The 10,990-nt window shown below is 45.1% G+C and overlaps 1 long non-coding RNA gene across 2 annotated transcripts; it reads right to left on the bottom strand.

The window, feature by feature from the left end:
* Nucleotides 1-753: 753 nt before the first annotated feature.
* LOC311601019 lies at nucleotides 754-8,302 on the bottom strand. 2 transcript variants are annotated; one of them, XR_014780428.1, is made up of 3 exons: nucleotides 7,916-8,302; nucleotides 5,385-5,468; nucleotides 754-1,700 (listed from the first exon to the last, which is right to left on the bottom strand). It is a non-coding gene; the product is annotated as an uncharacterized lncRNA (long non-coding RNA). The 2 variants fall into 2 exon arrangements; XR_014780429.1 differs by having other exon boundaries at nucleotides 7,934-8,302.
* Nucleotides 8,303-10,990: the final 2,688 nt, after the last annotated feature.

The following is a 10,990-nucleotide window of genomic DNA, read 5'->3' as shown; positions in this document are numbered from 1 at the left end:
AGCCTTGCTGTCCTAAAATACACCTTTGCCTACAAGGATCCTGCAGGCTAATTTCTGCAGCTGGGAGCCTGCCCAGACTGTCATGGGCTTTTAGGTAAGCTGCCTCAGGCGGTGACCAGCAGGCATCTGTCTCCAGGATCAGGAGGAGCTTGCAGTGGTGTGCTCCCCAGTCCCAACAGGAACCTGATAGAAAGTGATGAATTGCAGTTACAGATGCAAATATATATATCTAGCATTAAGTGTGGAGCTTGTTTAAAATGTGTATAAATTTTAAAAAAAGAGTTGTGTTGATTCTCTGGGGACTGATGTTATTATTCTGGCTCAGTGACTCACATAAACTAGCATGGATGTTACAAATAAAGATCCCTATGGGGTGCTCTGTGTAGCCCTGGTCTCAAGGGGCACTAGGTCCGGATCCAATTCTTGCTTCTGCTACTTACCAGCTATCTGATTGAGGGGATTGTTTTTCTTCTTTGTAAAATAAGGACAACATGCCTATTTTATACAGTGAAAAAAAATGAGATCATAAGCCAGGTGTGGAGGTGGCACACGCCTTTAATGCTAGCACTCAGGAGGCAGAGGCAGGTGGATCGCTGTGAGTTTGAGGCCAGCCTGGTCTACAAAGTGAGTCCAGGATAGTCACGGATACACAGAGGAAGCTTATCTCAAAAAACAAGCAAACAAGCAAATAAAAGTGAGATAATGTTTATTATAATTATCTGCAAAGTACTTTTTGCATAGTATGCCCTGAAACATCACACATTATTATTATGTTGTGTTATTGTTAATAGTAAAAACAGTGGCTCAAAGAGGTTAAAAAAAATTGTTCAAGATCACCCGGCTGAGAACTGACAGGAGCCAAGTTAAAACCCAGGGCTCCCTGCTTATGAGCACGTACACTTCTCTCAAATAGGAATGGCTCTAGTTATTCTGGGAGAACCAATAGCAAAGGCAGGATTGACGAGCCAACAATGCTGAAGGACACTTGATCTGGGGCAGTCATGTCAGGAGGGAAAAAAGGGAAAAGCAGGAACTTCAAACAGTGGTGCTGACCAAAGTATTCTGGCCAGAGTGACATCCCAGAAATGCCATGTGGCCTGGAGGCAATGAAGCTGTGGTTTACAAAATAAGCCGAGCTGTAAAGTGGTGTGTTAAAAAGATGAGTGGGACACAGGGGAGAGGGGATGGGGAGGGCCTAGGAGGAGAGGAGGGAGCGGACCCACCGGGATGTAAAGTAAATCAATTAATTAAGAAGTGGGGAGGGAGGGAGGGATGAAGGGAAGAAGGGAGGGATGGAGAGAGAGAAGGATGTGGGTCCTCCAAGCACTACTTTCTGAAGGCCGCTAGCACTGAGCAGAGATGCCTGGTAAACCCTACATTGCAGCTTTTAATTTCCTGCCCACTTTTTAAAAGATGATGCCTTTACACGTATCCATTTATTAGAAAATGACTCGTGTTTTCAGGATAGGAAGATGACACAAAGCAGCAGTGCCTCTGGGGCCCCTTGGTCCTCCTGGAGGTGTAGTTGTAAGCTTGTTGTCAGAAGTCTTTCACGACAGGCAGTACTTTTGGTCACACAGTGGAGCCTGAATTGAACGTGAGCCGCAGCGCACTGTGGAAGTCAATGTGGTTCCTCTGGGAGTCCTGGCAAGAGATGTGTCTGGCCTCGGCTTCTTAGCTCTCACTGCTGCTGCTGAGGACTGAGAAAAGGAGGACATCAGTGAGTTTTCAGGGAAAATACGATTTTAGAGTGCCACGTATTTGTCTGTTGCTATAAGGAAAATCCAACCAACGTGAAGTTGACCAAACGTTTTACTAGACGGGAGTAGCTGTGCCATTGAGATCCAAACTAATGTAGCCAGACTAAGTTGGGAAGACTGAAAATTCAAGGCCAGCCTGGGTAACTTTGTGAGACCTTGTCTCAAAACAACAAGTTAAAAGATGGCCAGGGATCTAGTTCAGTGGTTGAGAGCTTGTCTAGAACGTGTGGTGCCCTAGGTTCAGTCTGTAGTGCTTCAAGATGACAAACAACAATAACAACAATAAAAATGTCCTGGAGAGATGACTCAATGGTTAATGGTACTGACTGCTCTTCCGGGGGACCTGGGTTTGATTCCCAACATCCACGTGGCAGGTCACATGATCTGTACCTCCAGTTCTAGGGGATCAGGTGACCTCTTCTGGCCTCTATGGGTACCAGGCATGGAAGTGGTACACAGACACACAGACAGACAAATCACCCCCACACACAAAATAAAATACATTTTAATGGAGGGGGAAAAACTACTAAAGAACACTCTACCGCTTCTGTGTAGTAAAACAGAGGTTAACATCTCACGAGCTTCACACACTGGCTAAGGAAATTTTCCCAGTTTGGCATGATAGGCGCTTGTGTCTCCACCATACAGATGTTACGTGGAGTTTACCGGACACATCCGGAGCCACAGTTTCTACAGCTAACTGACGGAGAGCCCGCCTCTCTAAAAACCTCCCAGAGAGTTGATGAATAACCAGATGCTAAGCCTGTGTCTGGGGGGCCATGCTGTGTGCTTCCTGAAACAGTTAATCTTTTTGTGTCAGCTCCCCTCAGAGTCTCAGAGCTGTGCTTCCAGCTTCAGGGTGCGGTTGACGCTAGTGTGTCCCTGAGACTGGAGCACGGACAAACGTCAAGGTCAAATGATTTCTAAAGACTCTTGGGAAATGTCAGTAAAGCAGTCAGAGGAAGAGGAAGTACCCAGTGCAAAACTGCAACAAACTGTGGAGTCAGAAAGCATCACGGTTCTCAAGGAGCTCAGAAGTGATGGATCCTTCGTCCCACGGCACTCACCGTGCTCACCAGTTAGTTCATCTTGTCGTGGTGGACCACTCTCGGATTGTAAGCTCTGCCTCATGGGCGTCTTCCTCCCTTACTCAGCTTCTGCTGCCCTCCACCAAGATGCTGTGGGTCAGCTGGTGTTGACTGACTCACTACATGGTCTCTTCAGAAAACAAGATCCATTTCACAGAAGATCGCTTCAGTCTGCCTATTGCTCTTCCTCTGCAGTCTTCAACATGCAGTGATACTATTTGCTTACTTGTTTCTCCCTGTTCATCCAGTATGGCAATTGGCTTCCAAATGGTGCCACTGACCTTTTGAAATGTGGGTAGTTTCCAGCTGAGACTCACTGTGAGCTTCAGACACGTAGTAAATTAAAAAAAAAAAAAAAAGAGGAGATCTGCAAAGTCACTAGCCTAGTTCCAGACACACAGCCTAGGAACCGTCTTTGTGCAGGAGCCACCCTTCCCAGCTAAGCTGTCACCCCTCATCAAAGAAGTCTCTCTTCAGAAAAACGGAGACCACTGAAGAAACGGAAACTGGACACAGTGCAAAGATGGTGGGAGCCTCCCCACCCCGTGAACGCATCTATATCACAGCGGCGCCTTCATCTATGGCTGAGGGAACATTGCAGATGGGGCAGAGAGGCGGCTAGAGCCAGAATACCAAGAAGTCAGCCGTGAAATGGCCTGTCCTAGAAATGGCTACATAAATAAGACCACAGTGACAACATCCGTGGACAGGTTAACGTGGAAGGGGAGATTTTTTCAGGGTCCCACACCAACACAAAGAAGCACAGGCGACTCACGGCAGCTGGGAGGAGGAGATTCAGCCTCTCCCGGGGATGAGCCCCCCTTTTTGATTGTCTAGTGCAGAGTTTCGAGCCATGAAACCATACACATTCCACTAACAAAAGAATGACTCGGCAGGCTAGAATTGTGTGTGAATACAGATAGACATACATGGGTACATGTATGTGAAAATAATAATAAAAAAAATAGGTTATTACCTTAAGTGAGGGGACAAAGAAGGAAGGGCTCAAGAGAGAGTAGAAGGGAGGGACTTGAAAGAAGAAAAAAAAAAGGTAGGAAAGTAACGAAATTCTATTTCAATTTTTAAAATTTTAAAGGAGTGTACTATATCTGATTAGTTTTGTATTGATTACATGTGAAAGTAATATTTTGAGCAGAAAAATTAACATATATTAGAGTTAATTTCACCTATTTCTAACTTTGAGGTTTTTAGAAACTTCTCAATGATATATGTGATTCACATTGTATTTCTGTTGGGCAGTGTTAGATAAAAAGTGCAGATGAGATAACAAAGTAGCCGTAACTAGGAAAGTTGATGAAATCCAAGGCTCCCAACGTCTTCAAAGAAGCTCTGCGAATCACCCGGAGTGTGTCACACCTTTCCTCTGCTTAAAGAAGCACACGGAATCTGAACTCACATTTCCTGACTTCGATACTGCAGAGCAAGCAAGTAACTTTGATGTGTCAATGTCCACAGTGGCTCCTGCCAGTCACCTATCACAGCACGTTGCTTCTCATGTTTTATGAAGTAGTTAAGTAGCTAGGAAAAGCTCCCAGGAACGGAGATGAGACGAAGACAAAGTCCTGCAAGGGAATTGGGAGAGTATTGTAATACTTTCCAACCGTGGGTCACGGGGTGGTTGTTAATTTCCATTCATGGGGTTTGGTTTGTTTTCTGGCGTCTCAGTTAGCTCCAAGGTGATGCTTTAAATAGTTGTGAAGGCATCGTGGAAGAGGCAACGTTTCCGGAGTGGCCATTATTAACTTCCTTTGTCAGTAATTTCTTCACCTTCTGACAAGTCTTCAGCAGAGTGAGAGCCACTGTCCCGGAATCCACCAGCGAGCTGTTATCAGAGCTCTCCAGCCACCCCTGGGTTCCACTGCCAACAAGCTGGCAAGACCTGTGTGGGAGGAAATGGCAGCCTTGCTGAGTCTGGCAACTTCTTTGACCCAAGGTTGACTGGTAATTAGTGCGCCTGTGTTCCTGAGGCCACTGGGGGGGACAAGCAGCCAAGACCCGGCTCTTTCTGACTCTCGTCCCATGAAACAGCACCGCGCAGGGTGGCGAGATGCTCAGACTCCATATAGAGAAGGAGAGACGGGTTGTGCTGGCAGCATATATGGGCACTATCCCCTTGTGGTCCTCAGTCAGTGCCTCCAGTGTGTAGGTGAAAGAAAGAAAAAATAAATCCTGTGGCCTTTGAAAGCCTATGCTCCCACCAACTTCTGTTTCTGATCTAGACAGCAGGATACCCCCCCCAAGACCAACTCTGACTTGGAAGCTACCTAAAACATTACAGGCTTTATAAACCCAAGAGGTGGCACAGAGTAGTGATTTTACCATTTGGCAGATGTGATCTTAGGCAAATAATTGAGCTGCCCCTCCCCTGGAGGGCGGGGACAGGGTCTGGGTGGGAGTGGGGCTTTGTCCATCTGTCCATCTGTAAGATGAGCACACACTACTTCCTTATGGAGTTGGAGACAGACTTAATGAGAGGCGGTCTCTCAAAGCACCCTTCATCCTGCCTCTTTCTCACCTCAATTATTTCGGTAATTTTTCAGCTGGGCCTTCATCTTTACTCCATCCATGACGGGAGGTTCTTGATGTAGACTCCGGTGAGCTATTTAAACATAGATATCAAATCACTCTTGCTCAAAAAAATTTTAATGTTTTCCCATCTCATTCAGAGTAAAATGTAATATAATGAAGTGTAACGATTTGCAAGGCTCACACAACTGCTCCTTAGCTGCTGTTCTTACCTCAGAATTTCTATCTGTATGCCCAAAACACACTGCTCTAGCACCCCCAAAATTTCAGTCCTCTCACACTTGATGGTCATTCACTCAGGTGTTGTTGCTTGGGAAAGCTCTCCTTGGCGACTGCTTCCCTCATCCTCAACATTGCTAGCTCCCTTATTGTGCCTTATTTAATTCTGTAGAACACTATCTGGCACTATTTAATTACTTATTTTGGTATCTCCCATTAAAATATTAGCCCATACTTTAAATTCAAAGTCCTGCAGACTAGATGGTTCCAATGGTTCTCTTGCATGAAGATAATCTTAAAAGCTGGATACACACAAATGCACACACACACACACACACACACACACACACACACACACGTGCATGCACGAGCACACACACGTACACACACATGTACATAGAGAGAGAAAAACAGAGACAGAGAGACAGAGAGGGGGGGGGACTAAAAATTAAAAAAAAAAAAAAGAAAGAAAGCCACAGAGCAATAAAGAGGCATGCTTTTGGCTGTGTCTGTGGGAATGCTTACAGACAGCTTTAACTGAGGACTGGAGACCTCTTGTGAACACAGGTCTTCCATCTCATGAGCTGGGGATCTCAGACTGAATAAAAAGGGGGAAGGAGCCAGCCCACTGAACACCAATGTTTTCTCTTTTTCTCTTCCTGATCCCCTCAGTTCTTGTAGTCAAACTACAAGGCCTTCCTGCCACAAGGATTTCTGGGCCAAGCCCCTCAACTAGGAGCCAAATCAAACCCATTCTCCCTTGGGTTGCTCCCGGCCAGGCAGTCACAGCAGGAAGAGAAGGAACAGAGGTACAACTTAAGGAAAGAGATGATCGTTTTGATTCATGGTTTAAAGGATATGGCCTATCCTGTCAGGAAGACCATGGCAACTGAGGAGGCTTGACCTACGGCAGTAAGAGCTTATATTCTCTCTCATACAGCACTGAAACCGTAGCAGAGGTTGAGCCAGAAACAAAACAGACCATACCCTGCCTGGACAATACTGAACAGATCCTAGACCAGGGAGCGAGGATCAAGAAATAAAAGAACAGAAATAAGAAACAGAGGCAAGAAATAGTCAGAAACACAGGATAGGCTCAAGAGGGCCTGCAGTTGATACCACACGGCACCTCAGCTTTATTCACCAGTTCAATTTATACACATCTCAGGCATGAGGAAACAAAGCAGAAGGCCGCTCTCAGGAGATAGTGTGGACATTATCACAGGAAAGGCTGTGTAATCTCAACCAACTCTCGGCCTTGAGGCCACAGTGTGCTTTTTCTGATAGTCTGAAGACCTTGAGTGTGCACTTGGCAGAACATCTTACTTAATCATGGTCTCAGCAGTTCACGAGATCCTCATCCTGCAGCAGAGAGCACAAGAGCAACACTTATGGACAGAGAGCCTTTGCAAACAGCTCCTGACCATACTGTCAAAGTGCTTGGCTAGTGACCCACCCGCAAAAGCCATGCCTTCTACAAAAGGTTCTATAGCCTCCCAGCCCTAATCAAGGCCATCAGCTACGGACCAATTGTTCAAACACGTAAGCCTGTGAGGAGCATTTGGCATCCAAACCATAATACCTAACAGTATAGGAAGCAATTGGAACAAGGAAACAATTAGAGTCCAAAGAAATAGACCAGAACACTTTCAGAAAGCAGGATTTGCTGAAAGCCTAAACTGCAGCCTTGAGGCGCTGCCCACTGTGAACTGGAAGTCGCTGCTCAGGATCCTGAAACCACAGGCACTGCCATTTTGGCTCTGTGGTCCTTGGCAGCTCAGTGGGTGCAGCTGAGACACAGAGTAAAGCTTTTGAGGACTCAGCTGCTGAGGGTTTGGGGATTGGCATTCATCCCTCTCTAAGACAGGGGTCCTAAGATGATACCCTTCTCTCTGGCTTAAAATAAAGATAATGACCCAGAAGCACAGGATATGGGTATTATTGTTCCAGGCTCTTAACATACTCAAGAGCAGGGGCGGGGGTGGGGGAAGAAAATGAAAGGCCATTGTGGTGGAAAACTGCATCATCTTGGATCTCCTCTGAAAGCAGCCTTTAAATATTAATTTGCTATCAAGGGCGATTACAAAGCAAATGAAGAGTCAAGACACAGCAAAGCAGAAGAACCAAGCAAGCCAGTAGTCAGCACAAACGCTGACGTGGGGCTGGAGACACGGCTAGGAGTGCTTTCTGCCTAATCGTGGCTGTCAACTTGACCACATCTGGAATCAACTACAACCCCAGCGGATGGGCACACCTGTGAGAGATTTCCTACACTGGGTCATTTGTGTTGGGAAGACCTACCTTGAATCTAGGCCTCACCTTCCATCATGGCAGACCTTACAAAATGACATGGAAAATGCTTCTTTCTTTTCTTCCCATCTCTCCTTCCTTCTTTTGCCTTTTCACCCCCCACTTGCTCTTAGTCCTGCTCTTGTTGCTAAGGCATTCCTTTGCTGGTGTTAGAACCCAACTCTTTGGGATTCCAGTGTAGACCAGAGACCAGCAGCTCTTTAGGAATGTTCTGGAACTCTAGTGCTAGTGTTGGCTCTGTTTCTTAACAATTAAACTTTATTATACAACCCAACTAGCTTACACAAAAGGGAAAAAAGGTTAAAGGGAAACAAGAGTGAACCTTCCAGTATCCATTCCATGGGACGGGTCCCTAGGTGTCTCTGGCCTGCGTGCTGGTCTGGCCTGTTCGCTGATCCTGTTCTCGATCCACATGCGCTCAAGCCATGGTCTGAACCTGCTGCTCCTCTCTGTCCTCTCCACCTGCCTGTCTGTCATGTGCAAAGGGCGGTCTCCGCCTCCCATTGAGGGTCGATTAGAAACACAATAGTCCAGGTGGAGTCCCTTGCTCCACTTCCTGAATTCCAGGCCCAGGATGGCTCCACCCCAGTCTATCTCAAGGTTAATCTCAGGGAGTTGCCATGGTGTGTCCAAAGGCAAAGCCCGCCAAGACTGCTTTCTCCTGTGACAAAGTTTACCATCCTTCCCACACGCTAGACTGGGAAGGGTGAGATGTCCAGTCTTGTGGACTGAACCACTACAGTATTCTTGGCCTTTGTAGGGAGACAGCCATGTGGACCACCTGGACCACAACCTGTAAGCCACTCTAATAAATCCAAATATATAATGACCTCTGTCCCTTTAAAGAACACTGACTAATATACTGCTCTCCTAGAGGAAGCACCCACAGTGGGCGGCTTACAACCTCCCGGAACTCCAGCACTAGGGAGATCTTCTTCTAGCTCCTCTAGGCATCTGCACACAGGTAGGGTACGCAGACACTCATACACATAAATAAAAAAAAAATGAAATCTTAGGAAAACTGGCAATACAGATATTGGAGATATCAAACAAATGCAACTGAGCACTAATATTGATATGTTTGTGTGGTGTGACCTTTCCTGTGGAGACATAAAACAAACAAACAAAACCAACAGTCTACTCACCCTACAAAGAGAGGGCACTGACAGAGCAAAGGAAGGATTCCACGCAAGTCTAGTGTGGCGAGCCGACGTGTTTCTGGGGTTACGATGGGAGCAAAGATGTTCACAGGCAGCAACACCCCTGGAGCGCACCTAGGGCAGCCGGACCTCCAAAAAAGTTCTGCTTCCTTGACTCTTTATGTAGTAGTTGGGTCTTGAGGAGGGAAGGGGCCTGTGAGGGTCTCCAGAAGGTTCCTGAGTCCCATGACTACTCCATGAGGGAATCCCAATCGGGCTGGTCTCCTGGGGGACTCGTGCAGTCTTCACAGCGGCTCTGTTTCAAGAGAGTCCATGGGCACACTTGATCTGGAGGAACCAGCTAAGCCTCAGCTTGCGTAGAAATTTGCTGCCCAAATTGTGAGAATCAACGTTGCAAACTGATGGAGAGCTAACCAGAAATTATAGAGTTGAAATATAGAAGGCATACATTTCAAAATGGATAGATTCCACGTGACTGGAGACAATTTGTGAACTGGAAGCTGGATCAGAGGGAAACATACAAAGAAATTTAAAAATGATACAGAACATTGAGTAAGAAATATAAAGGATAAAGTAAGAAGACTTAACATTCATCCACCCAGGGCTTAAAGACGGGAAGACAAAGAGCACAGGCAATGTTTGAAAAGATGGCTTCAAAGAATGTCAGAGAGCTGATGAAAAACAATTTTTGTTATTCACCAAGTTCAAAGAGGTCAAATGAAGCTAAATTGTTTTTTTTTTAACAAGAAATACATGTTTAGATGCATCATAGTGCAGGAAATAAGACCAAAATGGAAAATGTTAAACATGGTCAAAAGAAAAGGGAAGGGACACAAAATAGCAACTATGTGACCAACCTCAGCTGTCTTGACAGCAAAGGAGAAAATACCTAGTGGAATGCGGAGTCACCTTTAGGGCATTGAAGAGTGTGTGCACAGTTCGACATGACAATGAAGACTGGCGAGGTCTTTCCAATTACATTACAGAAAAACATAAATATCCTTAAAATAGTAAAAGTTTCAAAAACTCATAAAGTAATAAAACTAAGTCTTAGGCCAATATTCATGAGCTCATCGCAGGAAAAGGAAATAGAAGCAACTCTTTGTTGGAAAGATGTTCTACATCATGTGTAATAAGGTAAATAACAAAAATTAAAACCACAGTGAGATGCCGTGTCTTTCCTGCGAGATCGGCAGAAACAGCACACCAAGGTCCGGCATATTGCTATGTCACTGAGGCTTTGGAGGGACGTCCCTCTCACATATTGCTGTGAGGAAGAAAAGATGGTCTCATCTCTGTGGAGTGGAGTTTGGTGAAAATGCTAACATGCTGTCTGCATTTACTCTTTCACCTAGGACTTAACCGAAGTTATGGAAATGCTACATGATCAGGAGTCCTTGATACAGTGCTACGAAACAGTGACATTTGGGAATGATCCAAACATCTGTCTGATGGTGACTGGCTTATCCATCTAATAAGGACGCTGCAACTGAGACCAAGAATGAGAAATATCTTTATAAACTAATATAATTTAATTTCTAGTATCTATTTTAAGTAAGAAAATTAAGATCAGAAAAGTGTACATAGTTCACTATTAGTTACTTGGAATATATATAATATATAATATTACATATATATTATATATTATATATATATATACACACACATAGTTTGAAATCTTATGTTAATGTGAAATAAGTTGTGCATACATGAGTTTAAAATATGATTCATGGGTCTGAGAAGATAGCTCAGTAGCACAGTGCTTGCTGCATAACCTGAGTTCAGCGCTCCAGCACCTTGTTTTTTTAAAAAAAAGTCAGAAATAAGTAGGATATGGTGGTGGTTCAAGCCTGTAATTCAAGCTCTGGGGAACCCAGAGCAGGAGGACTGCCATCTGTAGATCCAG

This window comes from Acomys minous, assembly GCF_964271855.1.
Source record: "Acomys minous genome assembly, chromosome: 1".
NCBI lineage: Eukaryota > Metazoa > Chordata > Mammalia > Rodentia > Muridae > Acomys > Acomys minous.
Note: the sequence above shows the minus strand (reverse complement) of the source record. Positions and strands in the feature narration are given on the sequence as shown.